General features: G+C 39.3%; 1 long non-coding RNA gene and 1 pseudogene across 1 annotated transcript in view; one reads left to right on the forward strand and one right to left on the reverse strand.

The window, feature by feature from the left end:
• LOC149121666 (uncharacterized) overlaps positions 1-5,896 on the forward strand; it is an 82,698-nt gene extending 76,802 nt beyond the window's left edge. Inside the window, exons 2-3 of the long non-coding RNA XR_016223033.1 lie at positions 2,391-2,526; positions 5,581-5,896. This is a non-coding gene — a long non-coding RNA (uncharacterized LOC149121666). The remainder of the gene's footprint in view (positions 1-2,390; positions 2,527-5,580) is intronic.
• LOC149121667 (U6 spliceosomal RNA) lies at positions 5,272-5,339 on the reverse strand (annotated as a pseudogene).
• Positions 5,897-27,068: the final 21,172 nt, after the last annotated feature.

Below are 27,068 nucleotides of genomic sequence, written 5' to 3' on the forward strand. Positions count from 1 at the left end.
TCTTTTGCACACATATTGGATCCTGAACTATTACTGGACTATTCAGTAAGATTTTAATGTATTTATTTTCTGTGTGTGTGTTTGTATTTCTAAATAAACTCTGCTGCGCTACTTAACATTAACATGTATTGCAGAATTCTTTCATCAGTTTTTACTTTTAAAAAGTTTCTCTTTCAGTTTTATGGGAGAGGGTAGAAGTTTCCTGCTATGTAACTGAAAGTTCATTCATTCATTAAAGTTAAAAATATTTGTTGCAAATTGGTAGAATACTATTAATTCTCATGTGATTTACATGAAACTAAATACATTCTCTATTTTGTTTTGCTTAAAATTTCTGCATGTGTGGACTTCTTTTTTCCTTCTTGCCCCAAATCCCTTTGTGTATTGGGATGGCAAATGGGTTTTACACTGGAGAAAACATGTTATTTTGGCAAAGAAGTACTTAGCCTTCCTGCTTCAAGTATTCAAATATTGCATTGGAAATCAGTATATTTGTTTACTGTACAAATGTCCTTCATACAATTTTGTAATCTTCTGGGATGGGAGAGGAAGCAGGAAATAGGAGGATTATGGGTGGGAGGGATGTTTTGGGGGAGGGGAAGCCACTGTAATCCAAAAGCTGTACTTTGGAAATTTATATTTATTAAAAAAATTAAACAATTTTGTAATCTTCATCTTCCTTTTTATTTCATCCTTTTTAAAAAAAGATTCATTTATTTTACTTGAAAATCAGAGTTACACAGAGAAGGAGAGAGAGAGAGAGAGAGCAGTCTTCCAACCGCTGGTTCACTCCCCATTTGGCCACAATGGCTGGAGCTCTGCCAATCCAAAGCCAGGAGCCAGCAGCTTCTTTTGGGTCTCCTATGCAGGTGCAGGAGCCCAAGGGCCTGGGCCATCCTCTACTGCTGGATAGTAAGTCTTACTTGCCTAAAAAGATGGATAGTAATTTGAGTAGCCAGGACTTGAACTGGCACCCAATTGGAATGTCAGCACTGCAAGCCACAGCTCTACTTGCTACTCCACAGCATCGGCCCCCTAAATTCTTATGAGTATTGCTACACGATTGGAATTTATAATTGATAATGCTGAACAATTGAAACTGTCTTATTTACAATTGTAGGACTGGATATGGCAGTTCTACTTGAAGTAAAGTATGTAGCCTGCTTATTGTATGATTTTCGGAAAAGCATGTATTTATATATAACAGCAGATCTGTTAATCATTTAAAAGTGAATTGTCATGATTACCCAGATGTAAAGAATGCAATATGTGCTAATGAGTTAGCAGTCACAGACATTTAGAATTAGAGGGATTTTAGAACTTTTTCAATACTGCAGTTTTTATGAAAAACTAATAATTTTTTTTTATTTGACAGGTAGAGTTATATACAGTGAGAAATCAGAAAGGTCTTCCTTCCATTGGTTCAGTCCCCAGATGGCTGCCACAGTTGGAGCTGTGCCCATCCAAAGCCAGGAGTCAGGTGCTTTCTCCTGGTCTCCCATCCGGGTGCAGGGCCCAAGCACTTGGGCCATCCTCTACTGCCTTCCCGGGCCATAGCAGAAAGCTGGACTAAAAGAGGAGCAACCAGGACTAGAACACTTTGCCCATAAGGGATACCAGCACCACAGGTGGAGAATTAACCAAGTGAGCCACGGCGCTGGCCCCCGATAAATTTACTCTTAACAAAATATCAAAATATCTTATTTAGTATAAAGTTAGTAGTGAAAAGAGACTACCTTGTTGAACACAGAAATTTGAGATTATATTTCTTGGTATTAATTTGCATCTTAAGGCTTATTGCCTAGTTTATTTCAATATTTCAATCTAATATTCCTAATAATATCTTGTACTTAGTGGTTCACTGTGTGCCAGACAATATTCTTTTGATTTTTTAAAAGATTTATTTATTTATTTATTTGGAAGTCAGAGTTACACAGATAGTGAACAAGAGGAAGAGAGAGAGAGAGAGAGGTCCTCCATCTGCTGGTTCACTCCCCAGATGGCCTAAAAGGTCAGAGATATGCCAATCTGAAACCAGGAGCCAGGACCTCTTCAGGGTCTCCCATGCAGATTCAGGGGCCCAAGGACTTGGGCCAACTTCCTACTGCTCTCCCAGGCTATAGCAGACAGCTGAATGGAAAATGGAGCAGCCTGGACTTGAACCGGCCTCCATATGGGATGCCCCCACTGCATGCAGTGGCTTTACTAGCTACACCACAGCACTGGCCTCAAGACAATGCTCTAAAATGATGCATTAATTATTCCCAAATATTGAAAAGTGGCATGGTACACATTTGAATGTGTTGTTTTGTACTAGTTGTAGAAACAGTTTAAAATATATTTAGATTTAAAAATGTAAGCTTTGATCTAAAGGTTTACTTTCCCTTAAGGTGCCTGTTTGGAAACTGAGAGATCATTGAAGTCTCAAGATAGAGTACAACTGATCTTATCCAAGCCTCCTTTATCACATGAGGATGCTAAATGCCAAGCCCAGAGAAGTAAAGTGAATTGTTCAAGGTCACATAGGTAAGTTGTGGCAGGGATAATTCTGTATTAGCATTAGGTATCCTGATACATAGGCCACTGTTCTGTCAATTTTGTACTCCTTCTGGAGTTAAAGATTCTAAGTTGTGGAAAATTGAATTTGGAAATTTAGTGGTTGCTATGTTGTTATGGTGAGAAATTTCTGTGTATAGCTATGAGTTGCTTAAATTTTATTCAATATATTTTTCTAGTATGTTTGCTATTTATTTGAAATGTATAACAAGTAGCTTCATCTATTTGCCAAAAGAATTTTTAAAGATTTATTTATATTATTTGAAAGTCAGAATTACACAGAGAGAGAAGGACAGGCAGAGAGAGTGGTCTTCCATTCACTGGTTCACTCCACAGTTGGCCTCCATGGCTGGAGCTGTGCTGACTGGAAGGCAGGAGCCAGGAGCCTCTTCCTGGTCTCCTATGCAGGTGCAGGGGCCCAAGGACTTGCACCATTTTATAGTGTTTCCCAGGCCATAGCAGAGAGCTGGATAGGAAGTGGAGCAGCCAGGTCTTGAACTGATGCCCCTATGGAATACCAGCACTGCAGGTGGCAGCCTCACCCACTATGCCACAGTGCCAGCCCTTGCCAAAAGAATTTATAGAAGCTATTCCATATATACACTTAACAATTATTTAGTTACTTGACATGAACTATCCCTGCATATTTGAAAATTTTGAATGGTATCACTTGGGTTTTAAGAATGTTATATTTTAGGTCTCTTAATATTTTTAGTGATGATGTTTTAAAGGCCCTTTCTGTTTTATGAAAAATGATAAGGATTTTGTTTTACAATGGCCATAGTATTACTACTTAAAGCAATAGATTAAATAAAACTTTTAAACAAAGTCATTTAATACTGAATTCTAACACACTGGTATATTTTAAAGTGAGAAGCCGGATTTCTTTCAGATATTCTAAAGAAGAATGATAATCAAAATTGAAGACATCTACAGTTTTTAATCACTTGTTTTAAATATTGGTCATAATGGTCCAATTTTGAGTTTAATTTTAATTAGCTTTTAAATGATTCAATATGTTTTATAGAAAAAATTCGGAGAACATAATTATATACTCAACCTCCCTCCCTTCTTTTTCCTTCTTTGTCATTTTTTTTAGCTTATGAAATGACATTTTCAGTTTACATTACATTAAAAAGGGTTCTTGAATCAAGGGACAAGTTTAACAGGCAAAAAGCAAAAAGATCGTAATTTAGAGGGAATATAGACAATGGCTCTAAACAATATTTGAATATCACATCTAAAGAATATTTGAATAAATTGATAAATATTTTAATTTCTCCTACTAAAATGCTCAAAGTCTTTAATTATTTATCAAATATTAGTGCAAAATTATGGATTTAAATGATCCCAAAAAGTGATGAATTTTTGTGTAATAAAGTCCAATTTTTGTCAAGGCTTTTTGAAAGTCTCACAGAAAACTTATGTTTGTGAATGGGAAGAATAATACCAAAATATCCATACTACCAAAAGCAATTTGCAAATTCAATGTAATCCCAATCAACATACCAACGATGTTCTCAGAGCTAGAAAAAATGATGCTAAAATTCACATAGAAACATGAGAGATGCTTAACATCTAAAGCAATATTATAAAGCAAAAAAAAGCTGGAGACATCACACCATATTTTAAGACATATTACAGGGGTCAGCACTATGACAAAGCAGGTAAAGTCACCGTCTGCAGTGCCGGCATCTCATATGGGTGCCAGTATGTTTCCCAGCTGCTCCACTTCTTATACCCCTCTCTGGTATAGCCTGAGAAAAAAGTAGAAAATGGCCAAAGTCTTTGGGCCCCTGCACCTGCATAGAGACCTGGAAGAAGCTCCTGACACTTGGATTCAGATCAACAGAGCTCCGGCCATTGTGACCATTTGGGGAGTAAACCAGTGGATGGAAGACCTCTCTCTCTCTCTGCCTCTACCTCTCTGTAACTCTGCCTTTCAAATAAATATACTGCAAAAAAAAAGAAGAAGTGTTAGCACTGATATAATAACAGACACATAGTTCAATGGAAAAGACTTGGTAGCATAGAAATAAACCCAAATTTCTACCAGCAACTCATATTTAACAAAGGAACTAAAATGAACTGGAGAAAGAAGAATCTCTTTCACAAGTGGTGCAGAGGAACTTGATTATCCATATGTAGAAGCCTGAAAAGAGACTCCAACATCTCTTACACTATGTGAAAGTGAACTCACAGTGAATTAAAATGTAATCATAAGACCCAAACCCAAGTAAACATAGGGAAACTCTAAATATTGTCAACACACAATAGCTTTTGGGTAAGATTCCAATAGCAATAGTCACAAAAATAAAAACAGAGACATTTGAGTATATCCAACTAAGATACTTCTTCACAACAAAGTAAACATCAGAGTGTAGATACAATGAACAGATGGCAGGAAAAATTAAAACTCTGAATGTTTACAGATTTCCAGAACATTTACATGAATTGGAAAATCTCCAAAAAATACAGTGAAGAAACAGGCAAGGATCTGAATAGACATTTCTCAGAAGAAATGTACATGGTCAAAACATGTGAATATGCCCGATGTCACTAGCCATTATGTAAATATAAATCAGAACACCATATCAGTCTCCAACACCTGTGGGAGAATACAACACTCAGGTGTTTGTGTGTGCAGCAAGTGGGTTTAGAGGACCCTGTTCACCTCTGGAGAGCAGAGCCTACAGGGAGGTAAAGAAACCTTACTGCGCAGGGGCATGCTAATCTTCTCTGTATCATTCCAATTTTAGTATATGTGCTGCCGAAGCGAGCACATGTGCTGCCGAAGCGAGAAAGAGATGAAAAGAATTTATCTCAGCTAGCCACTAATATTCAAGTAACAAGGTCTTCAGGAAAGCCAACTCAACTGACATTTTCATGTCATTGTTAAATAAAGGAAAAATTATCTAGGTTCAGCAATACGTAGTTTATAAGAGAAAGACTACAGAGTAATTTCCTTGGCATAGAAATAACTTTGTCTTTTTTTTTTTTTTTTTTTTTTTTTTTATCCATGAGGGCTTGCTATCACCACCACACACCCACATCCCATATACAAATGCCTGGCTTGAGTGGTAGCTTCTCTGCTTTGAGGCAAGTTTCTGCTAGTGTGCACCCTGGGAGGAGACGGAGGATGGCAGAAGTGCTTGGGTCCCTGCACCCAAATGGGACATCCAGAATGAATTCCCAGTTCCTGGTTTTGGCTTGGTCAAGCTTTGGCTATTGCAAGTGTCTGGGGAGTGAAGCAGTGGTTCCCTCTTCCTGTCACTCTGCCTTTCAAATCAATAACTGTTGTTGGTAATGACTAATAATGATATTCACTGATTGTCAAATTTTGAATCTATTAATTATAGACAATTTCTCTTTGTATTTTTAAACTTTCATAATGTTCTGTAGCCAATTTCATCACTAGAAATAAAAAATTTTCCTCAAAAAAAAAAAAAAAAGAAACCTTACTGCTTTCCTAATGTGCTTATTAAGTTCTTGACCAGCGCCTGTTAGTCTTGCCACAAACTTTCTAGTCTTACTACTTTCCTTCTTCTTCTTCTTCTCTGTGACTTGTAAAATAGTATACATTCTATATACTGTGGATACTTTTGATTTATTTTATTCCTTCGGTCTCCTATGAAGTTCCTCCACAAAAGCACAGCCCTCAAAATATTCATTCATTTATGCAGTCTGCAGATTTCATGAGCTACTAAATTCCAAGTAGTATGTTAAAGGCAAGATCTGGGCCTAAGAGAAAAGTGGTCTAAATTCTGTGCCTAGAAGAGGATTTGGGACATAGTAGAACTTCAGTGAAGTGCTATGTGAATGACATGCACTCATTAAATGAGTAATCTAAAGCATACACTTCATTTAAGCAACACAGCAGCCCTACTCACCTCAGGTAGAGCAATTGAGAGGAATAATGTGAACAAAAATAAGACATCAATAAGTTGAATAATAACAGAGAAAAAAACAAAATGAGATAGATGCCAACATTACTGAGCTATTTTTGAGGAATTAAATTGATAGAGGGGCTGGCATTGTGGCCAAGTGGGGAAAGCTGCAATCTGTGAGGCCAGCATAACATCTGAGTTCCACTTTGAGTTTAGGAATCTCCACTTCCAATTTAGCTCACTGCTAAACACCTGGGAAACCAGCAGAAGATGGACGAAGGACTCAGGTCCTTGCCACTCATGTGGGAGACTTGGATGAAGCTCCTGACTCCAGCATGCCCCAGGCTCAACTGTTGAAACTCTCTGGGGTGTGAGCCAGCAGATGAAAGCTATCTATGTCTTTCCCTCTCTCTCTAAATCCACCTTTCAAATAATAAAGATTTAATAAACAAATTAACTGATTTCAAAATACACAAAAACATGAACAATACTATATCATTTTTATGCCAAACTGATAAAAAATAACAAATGCTAGAGAGCACATGGGAAAAGAAAACCATCATATATGGTGGGTGAAAACACAAGTTAGTACAGATGTTATGCAGAACAGTATGGCCATTCCTTAAAAAGGATAAAAATTGGGGCTGGCGCTGTTGTGCAGTGAGTTAAAGCCCTGGCCTGAAGGGCCAGCATCCCATTTGGGTGCCAGTTCTAGTTCCAGCTGCTCTTCTTCCAATACTGCTCTCTGCTATCTCCTGGGATAGCAGTAGAAGATGGCCCAAGTCCTTGGGCCCATGCACCCATGTGGGAGACCCAGAGGAAGCTCCTGTCTCCAGGTTTCAGAATGGCATAACTCTGGCCTTTGTAGTCATCTGTAGAGCGAACCAGCTAATGGAGGACCTCTCTGTGTCTCTACCTCTATTGTAACTCTTTCAAATAAATAACAAAAATTAAACTAAGATAAAAATTGACCTACCATGTGAGAGTTATCTTGCTCTTGGCTATATAGAATAAGGAAATTTTATTAGAAGGAAAGGAGGAGAGCATATCAAAGATACAGCAATTTTCCCATAACACAGCCACTATAACACAGTTCACTGCAGCCAGGATTTGAAACCAATCTAGCTGTCCATCAATGAAAAACAATGGACAGGGCAACCTCTTTTAGATACAAAAAAAGAACAAAATATTATTAAATTAATTGAAATAAGCCAGAAGCAGGAACACAAATGTCACCTGGTCCTTGTCGCATGTGGAAGTGAAAGAAAATAATGGATCTGAACACAGAACTGTGATTACTAGAGGCTGAGAAGGGAAGCAGCTAGGGATAGAGGGGGATTGGATAATAGGTATCAAAAATCAAAGAGGCAGAAAGAACTTCTGGTGTTCCATAATATAATGAGATGACTACATTCAACCATATTAGGTTCTGTGTAAAGAACTGAAGGAGAGGAGCTGGTAGTCTCAAATCATGGAGAAGAATTAGAAACTGTAGTTGCTTGGGGGCCAGCATTGTGGCACAGTGGGCTAACACCCTGGCCTGAAGCACCAGCATCCCCTGTGGGTACCAGTTCTAGTCCTGGCTGCTCCTCTTCTGATCCAACTCTCTGCTATGGCCTGTGAAAGCAGTAGAAGATGGCCCAAGTCCTTGGGTCCCTGCACCCAAGTGGGAGATCTGGAAGAAGCTCCTGGTTCCTGGAATCAGATTGGCAGAGCTCCGGCCATTGTGGCCATCTGGGGAGTGAACCGGCAGAGGAAGACCTCTCTCTCTCTCTGCTGCTACTTCTCTCTGTAACTCTGTCTTTCAAATAAATAACTCTTTAAAAACTTAATAAAACTGTAGTTGCTTAGCTTGATCACTTTTTACTGCATAAATGTGTGCAAATATTGCACTACACCCTGTAATAATGCATGACTAGGACACATTAATCACAAATTATTTCAATGAAATTTTAAAAATTAGAAGCATTTCTTTATATTAACAATGAACTATTTGAAAATGAAATTAGAGAAACATTTCCATGCATAGCAGCATAAGAACCAGGAACCAATGTCTTCAATGTTATCAGTGATGAATCAGATTCACAGCCCCCAGCACTCAGTTTTTGCCATATACTTTACCATGGCAATTGTGGGCATATAGTAGTAAATCAATGGACAGGAATCCTTTGTCTCTAAATCTGCTAAATAAATAAACAAGGAATTCATCAAAGAAAAAGAGATATCAATTTGGATGCCAGGCACAAAAACACATGCACTTGAGCTATCCTCCAGTTTGTGATGCCAACAAATCTTTCAGACATGTTACATTTTCAGAGACTTTTCTGTAATCTTGCTAAGCTTTCTGGAAATCTGCCTTATAGCAAAGGGTTTCCCAATTCCATTACACTCATGATTTTTCTTTTGTGTGATATATTAGTTTACCATCTAGAGATAATTTATGGTACAAAACTTTTCTATGCATGCATGTTTTCTCATTTGTGAGTCTATTCATGGGAATTGAAGACTGATTTATAACAGAAATACATTTTCCAAATTCATTGCATAGACTTTTGTTCCTTATGAATTCTCTGAAGTCTGTTGATGTCTAATTTCTGGCTAAAGGTTTTATTGTATTTACAGCATGCAAAGACTATCACCTTTTGTGAATTCTGTGTCTATACAAGCCTGAAATAAAGAAAATGTTTTTGCACAATCAGTATACGCCTAAGAAACCACCTGTGTCAATTCTCTGATGTACCATTGACTTCTGACTCTAATAATATTTATAAGCTTTCTCCTTTACATGAGTCTCTGTTGGATAGGATGTGATTTCCAGCAAAAGGTTTTGTCACAATACTTACATGAATTTTGGAGAAAAGCTCTTCCACATTCATTATATTGTTAAGGTCTCTCCCTTGTTCAAATTCCATGATGGATTATGAGGCATTACCTATGTGAAATGACTTTCTCACATTTATTTCATTCATTAGATATATATGTTGTGCATTCTGATATAAGGAGAGATTTGGGCAGAGCTTTCCAACACTCATTACACCCATAAGGTTTCTCTCCCACGTGAATTCCCTGTTGTCTTATGAGGTATGGCTTCTAATTAAAGGGATTTTACTTTCAAAGGAGTTTTTCCCTATATGAATTTGATGATGTACAATGAGGGCTGAATTATGGTAAAAGGCTCTGAGTCATTACATTCATAAAATTGCTCCCCATGAGAATTCTTTTATGTTTGATGAGGTCTGATTTGCACCACAAAGGCTATTCACATGTATTATATTCATGCATTTCTCCCCTTGGTGAATTCTCTAATATTTCATGAGATATAACTTGCACAAAAAGGTCAAGTAGAAAATTCCCTGTGTGGATACTCTGATATCTTATGAGTTATGAAGTACAGCAAAGAGGCTTTCCACCATCCTTCCATCCATAAAACCTACCTAAATTGAGCAACAAAGATATAGAAAACCTAAACACACACATAACCAGATGGAAATGATACCAGTAATAAAGACCATCACTACCAAGAAAACCCCAAAACTGGAAGGCTTCACTGCTGAATTCTAACAGACATTTAAAGCACTAACTGCAATTCTTCTCAAGTTATTCAAAACAATTGAGAGAGAGGCGATTCTCCCAAATTCTTTCTATGAAGCCAACATCACCTTCATTCCTAAACTTGAAAAAAGTGCAACAAAGAAAGTAATTATAGACCAATTTCCCTGATGAACATACATGCAAAGATCTGCAACAGAATTCTGGCCAATTGAATCCAACAATGCATCAGAAAGATCATCCACCCAGACCAAGTGGGATTTATCCTTGGTATGCAAGGATGGAACCAAAGGCTTTTCCACAGTCATTTCATTTATAAGCTTTCTCCATGGTGTGAAGGCTCTGATACTTTCTGAGGTTTGACTTCTCAGCAAAGGTTTTTCCACAGTCATTGCAATCATAAGGTTTCCCCCAGTACAAATTGTCTGATGCTTTGTGAGCTTTGATTTCTCAGCAAAGGCTTTTCCACAATGATTGCATTCATAAGGTTTCTCCCCTCTGTGAATTCTCTGATGATTTATGAGGTTTGCCTTCTGGCCAAAGGATTTTCCATAGTAATTGCATTCATAAGGTTTCTCACCTGTGTGAATTCTCTGATGATTTATGAGGTTTGCCTTCTGGCCAAAGGATTTTCCACAGTCATTACATTCAAAAGGTTTCTCACCTGTGTGAATTCTCTGATGATTTATGAGGTGTTTCTTCTGGCCAAAGAACTTCCCACAGTCATTAGATTTGTAAGATTTCAACCCTGTGTGAATTCTCTGATGTCTAATGAGATCTGACTTCTGGTGAGTGGTTTCCACACAATCATTACACACATGAGGGTTTTCCACAATATGAGTGCTGTGATGGAGGGTATTTAATACTGAATGAATTCCCACAAGGTTTACATGCATAGGATTTCTTCCCTATATTTGGTCTATGATTCAGTCTAACATGTGATTGGTAAATGACAGGTTCCACAGTCCCAATATACTTATAAATGTTCTCTCTTTTCAGGTGAATACAATCAGAATTCCACAGTCAGTCAGCTGGGAGGGGTGGATGAATCCGGAAACAGCTGGTTTCCTTGTACTAAAACAAGCGCCATATCACGAAGGACTCTTGCATTTCTTTTTCTTTTTTGCATTTTTCACATTTTCTTATTTATCATGGTTTGTAATAAATTTTCTGATGTGGGTTGTGGTTTTGAGGCTGGCTTAAGGAGTTCAGGGAACCAGAGGAATGGTCTTTTTCAATTAGGGCACAGCTGTTGTTTCTCTCCAATTCTGGCTTTCTGTAATTGCTTTGGGTGCCTCAGGCAATTTTTCACTTTGAGCGACTTTTTCCTAAATGTTTTGTTGGTCTGAGTTGGTTTTGCCTTTTTCCTTTTCAAATTGTGTATTCTGATGCAATACAAACAAGGGTTTAGAACGAGGATCCATTAGGAAATTGAAAAACAGAACATATTGGGTTTTCATGATTAGAAATCATAGGCAACATGACCAAGATGAGTTTTTGGGTTTTGGAAAATGACATAGAACCCTTCCACTGAGGGGCAGATATTAATTTCCTCCAAATCGAGAGTGAGTGCGATTTTCAGGTGAATTCAATCAGAATTCCACAGCCAGTCAGCTAGGAGGGGTGGATGAATCCGGGAACAGCTGGTTTCCTTGCAACTAAATCAAGCCCAATATCACAAAGGACTCTTGCATTTCTTTGGCTTCTTTCTCTTTTTTCTTTTTTTCATGGTTTGTAATGAATTTTCTGATGTGAGCTTTGGTTTTGAGGCTGCAATATAGAGTTCAGTGCACAGGAGGAATGGTCTTTTTCAAACAGGGCACAGCTGTTGGCCTGCTTCAATTCTGGCTTGCTGTCATTGTTTTGGGTGCCTCAGCCGATTTGTATTTCTTGAGCGGCAATTTCCTAAATGTTTTCTGGGTCTGAGTTGGTTTTCCCTTCTTCCTTCCCAAATTTTGTAATTCTGACGCAACACAAACAAGAGTTTGGACAGAGTAGCCATTATGAAATAAAAAACATTACAAATAGGCATTTGAAGAATATAAATCTACAGGTAACACGACCAAGGTGAGTTTTTGTGTTTTGGAAAATAAAATGGAACACTTTGGCTGAGGTGACAGATATTGATTCCCTCCAAACTGAGTTTCACTACGATTTTCAGGTTAATTCAGTCAGAATTCCACAGGCATCAGCTGGAGGGGTGGATGAATGCGGGAACATTCGGTTTTCTTGAGACTAAATCTAGTCCAATATCATTATGGATTCTTGCATTTTTTTGGCTTTTTTCTCATTTTTCTTATTTATCATGGTTTGTAATGAATTTTCTGATGTGAGCTTTGGTTTTGAGGCTGGCATATTGAGTTCAGGGCACAAGAGGAAGGTTCTTTTTCAATCAGGGCACAGCTGTTGGCTTGCTGCAATTCTGGCTTGCTGTCATTGTTTTGGGTGCCTCAGCCGATTTGTGGTTTCTTGAGTGCCAATTTCCTAAATGTTTTCTGGGTCTGAGTTGGTTTTGCCTTCTTATTCCCAAATTTTGTATTCTGATGCAATACAAGCATGTTTTGGAGAGTAGCCATTATGAAAGAAAAAAAAAAAAAAAACACAGCGCATTGACCTTTCAGGATTAGAAATCTACAGGCAACACAACCAAGATGAGATTCTGTGTTTTGGAAAATGACATAGAACGCTTCTGCTGAGGGGACAGATTCTAATTCCCTCCAAAATGAGTGTGAGTGCGATTTTGAGGTGAATTCAATCAGAATTCCAGAGTCAGTCTGTGGAAGAGGGGGATGAATCTGGAAACAGCCAGTTTCTTTGTGTCTAAATCCAGCCAAATATCACAAAGGACTCTTGCATTTCTTTGGCTTTTTCACATTTCCCTTATTTATCATGGTTTGTAATGAATTTTCTGATGTGAGCTTTGGTTTTGAGGCTGCAATATAGAGTTCAGGGCACCGGAGGAATGGTCTTTTTCAAACAGGACACAGCTGTTGGTGTGCTCCAATTCTGGCTATTGTCTTTGTTTTGGGTGCCTCAGCTGAAATTTGGTTTCTTGAGTTTCACTGGGATTGTCAGGTTAATTCAGTCAGAATTCCACAGGCAGTCAGCTTTAGTGGTGGATGAATCTGGGAACAGCCGGTTTCCTTGCAACTAAATCAAACCCAATATCATTATGGATTCTTGCATTTCTTTGGCTTTTTCTCTTTTTTCTTATTTATCATGGTTTGTAATGAATTTTCTGATGTGAGCTTTGGTTTTGAGGCTGCAATATGGAGTTCAGGGCACAAGAGGATGGTTCTTTTTCAATCAGGGCACAGCTGTTGGCTTGCTCCACTTCTGGCTTGCTGTCATTTTTTTGAGTGCCTCAGCCGATTTGTGGTTTCTTGTGTGGCAATTTCCCAAATGTTTTCAGGGTCTGAGTTGGCTTTGCCTTCTTCCTTCCCAAATTTTGTATTCTGACGCCATACAAACAAGAGTTTCGGCAGAGTAGCCATTATGAAATAAAAAACACAACAAATAGGCATTTGAAGCTTAGAAATCTACAGGTAACATGACCAAGGTGAGTTTTTGTGTTTTGGAAAAAAAAATGGAACACTTTGGCTGAGGTGACAGATATTAACTGCCTCCAAACTGAGTTTCACTGTGATTTTCAGGTTAATTCAGTCAGAATTCCACAGGCATTCAGCTGGAGGGGTGGATGAATCCGGGAACAGCCGGTTGCCTAGCGACTAAATCAAGCCCTATATCATTATGGATTCTTGCATTTCTTTGGCTTTTTTTCTATTTTTCTTATTTATCATGGTTTGTAATGAATTTTCTGATGTGAGCTTTGGTTTTGAGGCTGGCATATTGAGTTCAGGGCACAAGAGGAAGGTTCTTTTTCAATCAGGGCACAGCTGTTGGCTTGCTCCACTTCTGGCTTGCTGTCATTGTTTTGGGTGCCTCAGCTGATTTGCGGTTTCTTGTGTGGCAATTTCCTAAATGTTTTCGGGGTCTGAGTTGGTTTTGCCTTCTTCCTTCCCAAATTTTGTATTCTGATGCAATACAAGCAAGATTTTGGACAGAGTAGCCATTATGAAAGAAAAAAAAAAAAAACAGCAAATTGACCTTTTTTTTTTTTTTAAACTTTTATTTAATGTATATAATTTTCCAAAGTACGACTTATGGATTACAATGGCTTCCCCCCCATACCGTCCCTCCCACCCACAACCCTCCCCTTTCCCACTCCCTCTCCCCTTCCATTCACATCAAGATTCATTTTCGATTATCTTAATATACAGAAGATCAGCTTAGTATACATTAAGTATGGATTTCAACAGTTTGCTCCCACACAGAAACATAAAGTGAAAAATAATAGATGATTTTTTTTTAAATGATGATGAAATCAGAGCAGACCTATTGTCATGTTATATCCCAGTGAGAGTCAAGTTGGGAATTGATAATTTCTTTTTTTCTTTTCTTTTTTTTTTTTTACAGAAGATCAGTTTAGCATGCATTAAGTAAAGATTTCAACAGTTTGCACCCCCATAGAAACACAAAGTGAAATATATTGTTTGAGTACTCGTTATAGCATTAAATCTCAATGCACAGCACATTAAGGATAGAGATCCTACATGAGGAGTAAGTGCACAGTGACTCCTGTTGTTGACTTTACCAATTGACACTCCTGTCTATGGCATCAGTAATCTCCCTATGCTCCAGTCATGAGTTTCCAAGGCTATGGAAGCCCTCTGAGTTCTCCGACTCTTATCTTGTTTAGACAAGACAAGGTCATAGTCAAAGTGGAGGTTCTCTCCTCCCTTCAGAGAAAGCTACCTCCTTCTTTGATGACCTGTTCTTTCCACTGGGATCTCACTCGCAGAGATCTTTTGCCAGAGTGTCTTGGCTTTCCATGCCTGAAATACTCTCATGAGCTCTTCAGCCAGCTCCAAATGCCTTTAGGGCTGATTCTGAGGCCAGAGTGCTATTTAGGACATCTGCCATTCTATGAGTCTGCTGAGTATCTCACTTCCCATGTTGGATCACTCTCCCCTTTATTTACTCCATCAGTTAGCATTAGGAGGTACTAGACTTGTCTATGTGCTCCCTTAGACTCCCAGTCCCTTCACCATGACCAACTGTGAACTGAAACTGATCACCTGGAACAGTGAGATGGCATTGGTACATGCCACCTCGATGGGATTGAATTGGAATCCCCTGGTATGCTTCCAACTCCACCACTTGGGGCAAGTCAGCCTGAGCATGTCCCAAATTATACATCTCTTCCCTCTCCCATTCCCACCACCATGTTCAACAGGGATCACATTTCAGTTAATTTTCAACACTTAAGAATAACTGTGCATCAATTACAGATCTAAACCAGTCATATTAAGTAGAACAGATAAAAAAACTACTAAGATGGATAATGTATTAAGTTGTTCATTAACATTCAGGGCTATGCTGATCAAGCCACCATTTCCCATAGTGTCCACCTCACTCCAACAGGTTTCCCTCTTGGTGTTCAGTCAGTCGTCACCGATCAGGGAGAACATATGGTATTTGTCCCTTTGGGACTGGCTTACTTCACTCAGCATGATGTGTTCCAGATTCCTCCATTTTGTTGCAAATGACTGGATTTCGTTGTTTCTTACTGCGGTATAGTATTCTAAAGAGTACATATCCCATAATTTCTTTATCCAGTCTATCGTTGATGGGCATTTAGGTTGGTTCCAGGTCTTAGCTATTGTGAATTGAGCTGCAATAAACATTAGGGTGCAGACCTCTTTTTTGTTTGCCAATTTAAATTCCTTTGGGTAAATTCCAAGGAGTGGGATGGCTGGGTCGAGCGGTAGGGTTATCTTCAGGTTTCTGAGGAATCTCCAGACTGACTTCCATAGTGGCTTGACCAGTTTGCATTCCCACCAACAGTGGGTTAGTGTCCCTTTTTCCCCACATCCTCGCCAGCATCTGTTGTTGGTAGATTTCTGCATGTGAGCCATTCTAACCGGGGTGAGGTGAAACCTCATTGTGGTTTTGATTTGCATTTCCCTGATTGCCAATGACCTTGAACATTTTTTCATGTGCCTGTTGGCCATTTGGATTTCCTCTTTTGAAAAATGTCTATTGAGGTCCTTGGCCCATCTCTTAAGTGGGTTGTTGGTTTTGTTTTTGTGGAGTTTCTTGATCTCTTTGTAGATTCTGGTTATTAACCCTTTATCTGTTGCATAGTTTGCAAATATTTTTTCCCATTCTGTCGGTTGTCTCTTCACTCTCCTGACTGTTTCTTTTGCAGTACAGAAACTTCTCAATTTGATGCAATCCAAATAGTTGATTTTGGCTTTGACTGCCTGTGCCTCCTGGGTCTTTTCCAGAAATTCTTTGCCTGTGCCAATATCTTGAAGGGTTTCTCCAATGTTCTCTAGTAACTTGATGGTGTCAGGTCGTAGATTTAGGTCTTTAATCCATGTTGAGTGGATTTTTGTGTAAGGTGTAAGGTAGGGGTCTTGCTTCATGATTCTGCACGTGGAAATCCAATTTTCCCAGCACCATTTATTGAATAGACCGTCCTTGCTCCAGGAATTAGTTTTAGATCCTTGATCAAATATAAGTTGGCTGTAGATGTTTGGGTTGATTTCTGGTGTTTCAATTCTGTTCCATTGGTCTATCCATCTGTTTCTGTACCAGTACCATGCTGTTTTAATTACAACTGCCCTGTAGTATGTCCTGAAATCTGGTATTGTGATGCCTCCGGCTTTGTTTTTGTTGTACAAGATTGCTTTAGCTATTCGAGGTCTCTTGTGCCTCCATATAAATTTCAGCACCATTTTTTCCAGATCTGAGAAGAAGGTCTTCGGTATCTTGATTGGTATTGCATTGAATCTGTAAATTGCTTTTGGGAGAAGGCACATTTTGATGATATTGATGCTTCCAATCCATGAGCATGGAAGATTTTTCCATTTCTTGGTATCCTCTTCTATTTCTTTCTTTAAGGTTTTGTAATTTTCATCGTAGAGATCTTTAACGTCTTTGGTTAAGTTTATTCCAAGGTATTTGATTGTTTTTGTAGCTATTGTGAATGGGATTGATCTTAGAAGTTCTTCCTCAGCCATGGCATTGTCTGTGTATACAAAGGCTGTTGATTTTTGTGCATTGATTTTATACCCTGCTACTTTGCCAAACTCTTCTATGAGTTCCAATAGTCTCTTAGTGGAGTTCTTTGGGTCCCCTAAATACAGAATCATGTCATCTGCAAAGAGGGATAGTTTGAGTTCTTCCTTCCCAATTTGTATCCCTTTAATTTCTTTTTCTTGCCTAATAGCTCTGGCTAGAACCTCCAGAACTATATTGAATAGCAGTGGTGAGAGTGGGCATCCCTGTCTAGTTCCAGATCTCAGTGGAAATGCTTCCAACTTTTCCCCATTCAATAGGATGTTGGCTGTGGGTTTTTCATAGATTGCTTTGATTGTATTGAGGAATGTTCCTTCCAAACCCAGTTTGCTTAGAGTTTTCATCATGAACGGGTGTTGTATTTTATCAAATGCTTTCTCGGCATCTATTGAGATAATCATATGGTTTTTCTTCTGCAGTCTGTTAATGTGGTGTATCACATTGATTGTCTTGCGCACATTAAACCATCCCTGCATACCAGGGATAAATCCCACTTGGTCTGGGTGGATGATCTTTCTGATGTGTTGTTGCATTCTATTGGCGAGAATTTTATTGAGGATTTTTGCATCTATGTTCATCAGGGATATTGGTCTGTAATTCTCTTTCAGTGCTGCATCTCTTTCCGGCTTAGGAATTAAGGTGATGCTGGCTTCATAGAAAGAATTTGGGAGGACTCCCTCTTCTTCGATTGTTCTGAATAGTTTGAGAAGAATTGGAGTTAGTTCTTCTTTAAACGTCTGGTAGAATTCAGCAGTGAATCCATCTGGTCCTGGGCTTTTCTTTGTTGGGAGGGCCTTTATTACTGTTTCAATTTCTGTCTCAGTTATGGGTCTGTTTAGGTTTTCGATGTCTTCCTGGTTCAATTTAGGCAGGTTGCATGTGTCCAGGAATCTATCCATTTCTGATAGGTTTCCCTGTTTGCTGGCATACAAGTCCTTGTAGTAATTTCTGATGATTCTTTTTATTTCTGTGGTGTCTGTTGTTACATTTCCTTTTTCATCTCTGATTTTATTGATTTGGGTCTTTTCTCTTCTTTTTTTAGTTAGTTGGGCCAATGGGGTGTCAATTTTGTTTATTTTTTCAAAAAACCAGCTCTTCGTTTGGCTGATTTTTTGTAATGTTTTTCTTGATTCAATCCTGTTGATTTCTTCTCTGATTTTAATTATTTCTCTTCTCCTACTAGATTTGGGTCTGATTTGCTGTAGGTTTTCTAGATCCTTGAGGTGAATTGAAAGCTCATCTATTTGGTGTCTTTCCAATTTCTTGATGTAGGCACCTATTGATATAAATTTTCCTCTTAACACTGCTTTTGCTGTGTCCCATAAGTTTTGGTATGTTGTGCTGTTATCCTCATTTACTTCCAGAAAGTTTTTGATTTCTCGTTTAATTTCTTCTATGACCCATTGTTCATTCAGGAGCATGTTGTTCAATCTCCATGTGTTTGCGTGTGCTCTAGGGATTCCTGAGTTACTAATTTCCAACTTCATTCCTTTATGGTCTGAGAAGCTGCATGGTATGATTCTAATTCTTTTGAATTTTCTGAGACTTGCTTTATGGCCTAGTATGTGGTCAATCCTAGAGAAGGTTCCATGTACTGCTGAGAAGAATGTAAAATCTTTAGCTGTAGGATTGAAAGTTCTGTATATATCTGTTAGATCCATTTGGGCTATAGTGTCGTTTAAATCTACTGTATCCTTGTTGATCTTCTGTCCGGATGATCTGTCTATTTCTGAGAGTGGAGTATTGAAGTCCCCCAGTACTACCGTATTGGGGTCTAAGTCTCCCTTTAAGTCCGTTAATAAATCTTTTAGATAAACTGGTGCCCTGTAGTTAGGTGCATATACATTGATAATTGTTATATCTTCCTGTTGAATTGATCCCTTAATCATGATATAGTGTCCCTCTTTGTCTCTCTTAACAGTTTTTGTGGTAAAGTTTATGTTGTCCGATATTAAGATGGCTACGCCCGCTCTTTTTTCATTTCTGTTGGCATGGTATATCTTTTTCCAGCCTTTCACTTTCAGTCTGTATGGATCTTTGTTGGAAAGATGTGTTTCTTGTAAGCAGCAAATAGATGGGTTTTGTTCCTTAACCCAATCAGCCAATCGGTGTCTTTTAACTGGACAGTTCAGGCCATTCACGTTCAATGTGACTAATGATAAGTGGTAACTTTGCCCTGCCATTTGCCAAAGATAAGTTCTAATATATGCTTTGAATTCCCTGTGATCTTTTGCTGTGAGGTTTCCTTCCTTGGTTTCCTTCCTTTACCTTCTTTCATATTGATGACCGTGTTTCTGTGTTTCTGTGTGTAACACATCTTTAAGCATCTTTTGCAGGGCTGGACGAGTGGCAACAAATTCTTTCAATTTCTGTTTGCAATGAAAAGTCTTTATTTCACCTTCATTCACAAATGATAGCTTTGCAGGATATAATATTCTGGGCTGGCAGTTGTTCTCTCTTAGTACCTGGGCTATATCTCGCCATTCCCTCCTAGCTTTTAGAGTTTCTGATGAGAAGTCAGCTGTGAGTCTGATTGGAGATCCTCTGAGAGTAATCTGACGTTTCTCTCTTGCACATTTTAGGATCTTTTCTTTATGTTTCACTGTGGAGAGTTTAATTACAACGTGTCGTGGTGAGGATCTCTTTTGGTCGTGTTTATTAGGGGTTCTGTGGGCTTCCTGTACTAGGATTTCTCTGTCCTTCTCCAAACCTGGGAAATTTTCTGCTAATATCTCACTAAAAAGGCCTTCTAATCCTTTCTCCCTCTCCATGCCTTCAGGAACTCCTAGAACCCAAATGTTGGGTTTTTTAATAGTATCCTGAAGATTCCCGACAATATGTTTCAGATTTCTAATTTCCTCTTCTTTTCTTTGGTCTGACTGTATCCTTTCCTGTTCTCTGTCTTCTAAGTCCGATATTCTCTCTTCTGCTTCACCCATTCTGTTTGTAAGGCTCTCTATTGTGTTTTTCATTTGATCTATTGAATTCTTCACTTCAGTCACTATCACAGTTTCCTGTTGTACTAGTTGTTTTGTTTCATTTTGATTCCTCCTTAATATTTCATTTTCACGAGAGAGATTTTCTATCTTGTCCATTAAGGATTTGTGTAGTTCCAGAATTTGTTTTTGAGAACTTCTTAATGTTCTTATCAATTTTTTGAGATCTGCTTCTTGCATTTCTTCTATGTCATCATCTTCATAATCTTGAATTGGGGTGTCTTTTTCATTTGAGGGCGTCATGGTGACTTCCTTGTTTTTATTACCTCGGTTTTTGCGTTTGTTATTTGGCATATTGGAGATATTTGGTTTCTTCACTGTGGTGCTTTTTCTTGTTATACTATGACTCTAGATTAAGTGGACTATCTGTTTTTGATGGAGCCTTAGGGCTTGAGATGGGTGTGGCCTGAGAGCTCTGTTTGTTGTGCCAAAGGTGACACTCCCAGGTTAGGCGTGGTAAATCTCTCTCTTTCTCTCTCTCTCTTTTTTTTTTTTTTTTGATTCAAAAGGGAAGTAATTCCGCACAGCTGAACGAAGTTGGAGGTAGTTAGCAGGCAAATGATATACCCACAGGAGCCAGAGATCGGAAGCTCTTTCCCAAGATCCCCACAGGGAATCTGTTCAGCCCTCAGAGTGGGCTCAAATTCTCCTTCAGCCTCCCACTGGGTTGCCAAAGTTACGGAATTGTAGCGTCTCTGGAGAGTGCTCACGTGAATTCCGTGAGTTCTCTCCCCCACCGTCTCTTTTTTCACAGTCTCAGTTCAGTAGCACCACAAATTTACTAGCTCCTAATCTCCTGTTAATTCGCCCCGCCCAGAGTCAGGTTTTTCTGCTAGGCTCAGGGCCGGTGCAGACCTGAGGTCGCTCTGCTTATGACGTATGTCCAAGATGGCGCCTGCTCTTTGTCTTGTTCGCCCTTGAGAGGTGAGCGGAGAGAGAGAAACCCGTGTCCGTACTAGTCACCCTTTTTTTTTTCTCTCTCTCTCTCTTCCAGTTAGCCTTGTGAACTTCCCCCCCCGGGGGTCGTTCCCTCTAGTCTCCTCTCTCCGCTTGCCTCCCGGTGTCTCGGGCTATTGAGGTTCGGCTCACCTCGCGTTCCAGCGCTGGTGTGTTGAGTCTGCCGCTGATGTCCCGAACTGTGGGCTCCCACGCTCTCCACGCAGGTCCGCTGTGAGTCACGCGTTCCGGAAGAGTTTCTTCTGCTGTTTCCTCCCCTACTCTTCCTTGAACCTGCAGTATCTCCACTTTTAATAAACTATCTCTCCACAGACTATCAGTGTGCTCCCTTCCTATTCCGCCATCTTGCCGGAAGCCCTAGCAAATTGACCTTTAAGGATTAGAAATCCATAGGCAACACAACCAAGATGAGATTCTGTGTTTTGGAAAATGACATGGAATGCTTCTGCTGAGGTGACAGATTCTAATTCCCTCCAAATGGAGTGTGAGTGCGATTTTGAGGTGAATTCAATCAGAATTCCAAAGTCAGTCTGTGGAAGGGGGGGATGAATCTGGAAACAGCCAGTTTCTTTGTGTATAAATCCTGCCAAATATCAGAAAGGACTCTTGCATTTCTTTGGCTTTTTCACATTTCCCTTATATATCATGGTTTGTAATGAATTTTCTGATGTGAGCTTTGGTTTTGAGGCTGGCATATTGAGTTCAGGGCACAAGAGGAAGGTTCTTTTTCAATCAGGGCACAGCTGTTGGCTTGCTCCAATCTGGCTTGCTGTCATTGTTTTGGGTGCCTCAGCCGATTTGTGGTTTCTTGAGTGGCAATTTCCTAAATGTTTTCTGGGTCTGAGTCGGTTTTGCCTTCTTATTCCCAAATTTTGTATTCTGATGCAATACAAGCAAGATTTTGGAGAGTAGCCATTAGGAAAGAAAAAAAAAAAAAAAACACTGCGCATTGCCCTTTCAGGATTAGAAATCTACAGGCAACACGACCAAGATGAGTTTCTGTGTTTTGGAAAATGACATGTAACCCTTCTGCTGAGGGGACAGATTCTCATTCCCTCCAAAATGAGTGTGAGTGCGATTTTGAGGTGAATTCAATCAGAATTCCAGAGTCAGTCTGTGGAAGGGGGGGATGAATCTGGAAACAGCCAGTTTCTTTGTGTCTAAATCCAGCCAAATATCAAAAAGGACTCTTGCATTTCTTTGACTTTTTCACATTTCCCTTATTTATCATGGTTTGTAATGAATTTTCTGATGTGAGCTTTGGTTTTGAGGCTGCAATTTAGAGTTCAGGGAACCAGAGGAATGGTCTTTTTCAAACAGGGCAAAGCTGTTGGTGTACTCCAATTCTGGCTATTGTCTTTGTTTTGGGTGCCTCAGCTGAAATTTGGTTTCTTGAGTTTCACTGGGATTGTCAGGTTAATTCAGTCAGAATTCCACAGGCAGTCAGCTTTAGTGGTGGATGAATCTGGGAACAGCCGGTTTCCTTGCAACTAAATCAAACCCAATATCATTATGGATTCTTGCATTTCTTTGGCTTTTTCACTTTTTTCTTATTTATCATGGTTTGTAATGAATTTTCTGATGTGAGCTTTGGTTTTGAGGCTGCAATATGGAGTTCAGGGCACAAGAGGATGGTTCTTTTTCAATCAGGGCACAGCTGTTGGCTTGCTCCACTTCTGGCTTGCTGTCATTGTTTTGAGTGCCTCAGCCGATTTGTGGTTTCTTGTGTGGCAATTTCCCAAATGTTTTCAGGGTCTGAGTTGGCTTTGCCTTCTTCCTTCCCAAATTTTGTATTCTGATGCAATGCAAAGAAGAATTTGTATAGAGTAGCCATTATGAAATAAAAAATACAACAAATAGGCATTTGAAGCTTAGAAATCTACAGGTAACATGACCAAGGTGAGTTTTTGTGTTTTGGAAAAAAAAAATGGAACACTTTGGCTGAGGTGACAGATATTAACTGCCTCCAAACTGAGTTTCACTGTGATTTTCAGGTTAATTCAGTCAGAATTCCACAGGCAGTCAGCTGGAGGGGTGGATGAATCCGGGAACAGCCGGTTGCCTAGCGACTAAATCAAGCCCTATATCATTATGGATTCTTGCATTTCTTTGGCTTTTTCTCTTTTTTCTTATTTATCATGGTTTGTAATGAATTTTCTGATGTGAGCTTTGGTTTTGAGGCTGCCATATTGAGTTCAGGGCACAAGAGGAAGGTTCTTTTTCAATCAGGGCACAGCTGTTGGCTTGCTCCACTTCTGGCTTGCTGTCATTGTTTTGGGTGCCTCAGCTGATTTGCGGTTTCTTGTGTGGCAATTTCCCAAACGTTTTCGGGGTCTGAGTTGGTTTTGCCTTCTTCCTTCCCAAATTTTGTATTCTGATGCAATACAAGCAAGATTTTGGACAGAGTAGCCATTATGAAAGAAAAAAAAAAAAACAGCAAATTGACCTTTAAGGATTAGAAATCCATAGGCAACACAACCAAGATGAGATTCTGTGTTTTGGAAAATGACATGGAATGCTTCTGCTGAGGTGACAGATTCTAATTCCCTCCAAATGGAGTGTGAGTGTGATTTTGAGGTGAATTCAATCAGAATTCCAAAGTCAGTCTGTGGAAAGGGGGGATGAATCTGGAAACAGCCAGTTTCTTTGTGTCTAAATCCTGCCAAATATCAGAAAGGACTCTTGCATTTCTTTGGCTTTTTTCTCTTTTTTCTTATTTATCATGGTTTCTAATGAATTTTCTGATGTGAGCTTTGGTTTTGAGGCTGGCATATTGAGTTCAGGGCACAAGAGGAAGGTTCTTTTTCAATCAGGGCACAGCTGTTGGCTTGCTCCACTTCTGGCTTGCTGTCATTGTTTTGGGTGCCTCAGCCGATTTGTGGTTTCTTGAGTGGCAATTTCCTAAATGTTTTCTGGGTCTGAGTCGGTTTTGCCTTCTTTTTCCCAAATTTTGTATTCTGATGCAATACAAGCAAGATTTTGGAGAGTAGCCATTAGGAAAGAAAAAAAAAAAAAAAACACTGCGCATTGCCCTTTCAGGATTAGAAATCTACAGGCAATACGACCAAGATGAGTTTCTGTGTTTTGGAAAATGACATGTAACCCTTCTGCTGAGGGGACAGATTCTAATTCCCTCCAAAATGAGTGTGAGAGCGATTTTGAGGTGAATTCCATCAGAATTCCAGAGTCAGTCTGTGGAAGGGGGGGATGAATCTGGAAACAGCCAGTTTCTTTGTGTCTAAATCCAGCCAAATATCAAAAAGGACTCTTGCATTTCTTTGACTTTTTCACATTACCCTTATTTATCATGGTTTGTAATGAATTTTCTGATGTGAGCTTTGGTTTTGAGGCTGGCATATTGAGTTCAGGGCACAAGAGGAAGGTTCTTTTTCAATCAGGGCACAGCTGTTGGTGTGCTCCAATTCTGGCTTGCTGTCATTGTTTTGGGTGCCTCAGCCGATTTGTGGTTTCTTGTGTGGCAATTTACTAAATGTTTTCGTGGTCTGAGTTGGTTTTGCCTTCTTATTCCCAAATTTTGTTTTCTGATGCAATACAAGCAAGCTTTTGGACAGAGTAGCCATTTTGAAAGAAAAAAAAAAAAAACACAGCAAATTGACCTTTCAGGATTAGAAATCCATAGGCAACACAACCAAGGTGAGATTCTGTGTTTTGGAAAATGACAGGGAACGCTTCTGCTGAGGTGACAGATTCTAATTCCCTCCAAATGGAGTGTGAGAGCGATTTTGATGTGAATTCAATGAGAATTCCAAACTCAGTCTGTGGAAGGGGGGGATGAATCTGGAAACAGCCAGTTTCTTTGTGTCTAAATCCAGTCAAAAATCACAAAGGACTCTTGCATTTCTTTGGCTTTTTTCTCTTTTTTCTTATTTATCATGGTTTGTAATGAATTTTCTGATGTGAGCTTTGGTTTTGAGGCTGGCATATTGAGTTCAGGGCACAAGAGGAAGGTTCTTTTTCAATCAGGGCACAGCTGTTGGCTTGCTGCAATTCTGGCTTGCTGTCATTGTTTTGGGTGCCTCAGCCGATTTGTGGTTTCTTGAGTGGCAATTTCCTAAATGTTTTCTGGGTCTGAGTCGGTTTTGCCTTCTTATTCCCAAATTTTGTATTCTGATGCAATACAAGCAAGATTTTGGACAGAGTAGCCATTATGAAAGAAAAAAAAAAAAACACAGCGCATTGCCCTTTCAGGATTAGAAATCTACAGGCAACACGACCAAGATGAGTTTCTGTGTTTTGGAAAATGACATGGAACGCTTCTGCTGAGGGGACAGATTCTAATTCCCTCCAAATTGAGTGTGAGTGCGATTTTGAGGTGAATTCCATCAGAATTCCAAAGTCAGTCTGTGGAAGGGGGGGATGAATCTGGAAACAGCCAGTTTCTTTGTGTCTACATCCAGCCAAATATCAAAAAGGACTCTTGCATTTCTTTGGCTTTTTCACATTTCCCTTATTTATCATGGTTTGTAATGAATTTTCTGATGTGAGCTTTGGTTTTGAGGCTGCAATATGGAGTTCAGGGCACAAGAGGATGGTTCTTTTTCAATCAGGGCACAGCTGTTGTCTTGCTCCACTTCTGGCTTGCTGTCATTGTTTTGAGTGCCTCAGCCGATTTGTGGTTTCTTGTGTGGCAATTTCCCAAATGTTTTCAGGGTCTGAGTTGGCTTTGCCTTCTTCCTTCCCAAATTTTGTATTCTGATGCAATGCAAAGAAGAGTTTGTACAGAATACGCATTATGAAATAAAAAACACAACAAATAGGTGTTTGAAGCTTAGAAATCTACAGGTAACATGACCAAGGTGAGTTTTTGTGTTTATGAAAATAAAATGGAACACTTTGGATGAGGTGACAGATATTAATTGCCTCCAAACTGAGTTTCACTGTGATTTTCAGGTTAATTCAGTCAGAATTCCACAGGCAGTCAGCTGGAGGGGTCGATGAATCCGGGAACAGCCGGTTTCCTAGCGACTAAATCAAGCCCTATATCATTATGGATTCTTGCATTTTTTTGGCTTTTTTCTTTTTTTCTTATTTATCATGGTTTGTAATGAATTTTCTGATGTGAGCTTTGGTTTTGAGGCTGCCATATTGAGTTCAGGGCACAAGAGGAAGGTTCTTTTTCAATCAGGGCACAGCTGTTGGCTTGCTCCACTTCTGGCTTGCTGTCATTGTTTTGGGTGCCTCAGCTGATTTGTGGTTTCTTGAGTGGCAATTTCCTAAATGTTTTCGGGGTCTGAGTTGCTTTTGCCTTCTTCCTTCCCAAATTTTGTATTCTGATGCAATACAAGCCAGCTTTTGGACAGTGTAGCCATTATGAAAGAAAAAAAAAAAAAACACAGCAAATTGACCTTTCAAGGTTTGAAATCCATAGGCAACACAACGAAGATGAGATTCTGTGTTTTGGAAAATGACAGGGAACGCTTCTGCTGAGGTGACAGATTCTAATTCCCTCCAAATGGAGTGTGAGAGCGATTTTGAGGTGAATTCAATCAGAATTCCAAAGTCAGTCTGTGGAAGGGGGGGATGAATCAGGAAAAAGCCAATTTCTTTGTGTCTAAATCCTGCCAAATATCACAAAGGACTCTTGCATTTCTTTGGCTTTTTCACATTTCCCTTATTTATCATGGTTTGTAATGAATTTTCTGATGTGAGCTTTGGTTTTGAGGCTGGCATATTGAGTTCAGGGCACAAGAGGAAGGTTCTTTTTCAATCAGGGCACAGCTGTTGGCTTGCTCCACTTCTGGCTTGCTGTCATTGTTTTGGGTGCCTCAGCTGATTTGCGGTTTCTTGTGTGGCAATTTCCTAAATGTTTTCGGGGTCTGAGTTGGTTTTGCCTTCTTCCTTCCCAAATTTTGTATTCTGATGCAATACAAGCAAGAATTTGGACAGTGTAGCCATTATGAAAGAAAAAAAAAAAAAAACAGCGCATTGCCCTTTCAGGATTAGAAATCCATAGGCA

Source organism: Oryctolagus cuniculus, chromosome 16, assembly GCF_051225735.1.
Source record: "Oryctolagus cuniculus isolate XC-2025 breed Fujian yellow rabbit chromosome 16, ASM5122573v1, whole genome shotgun sequence".
Taxonomy (NCBI): domain Eukaryota; kingdom Metazoa; phylum Chordata; class Mammalia; order Lagomorpha; family Leporidae; genus Oryctolagus; species Oryctolagus cuniculus.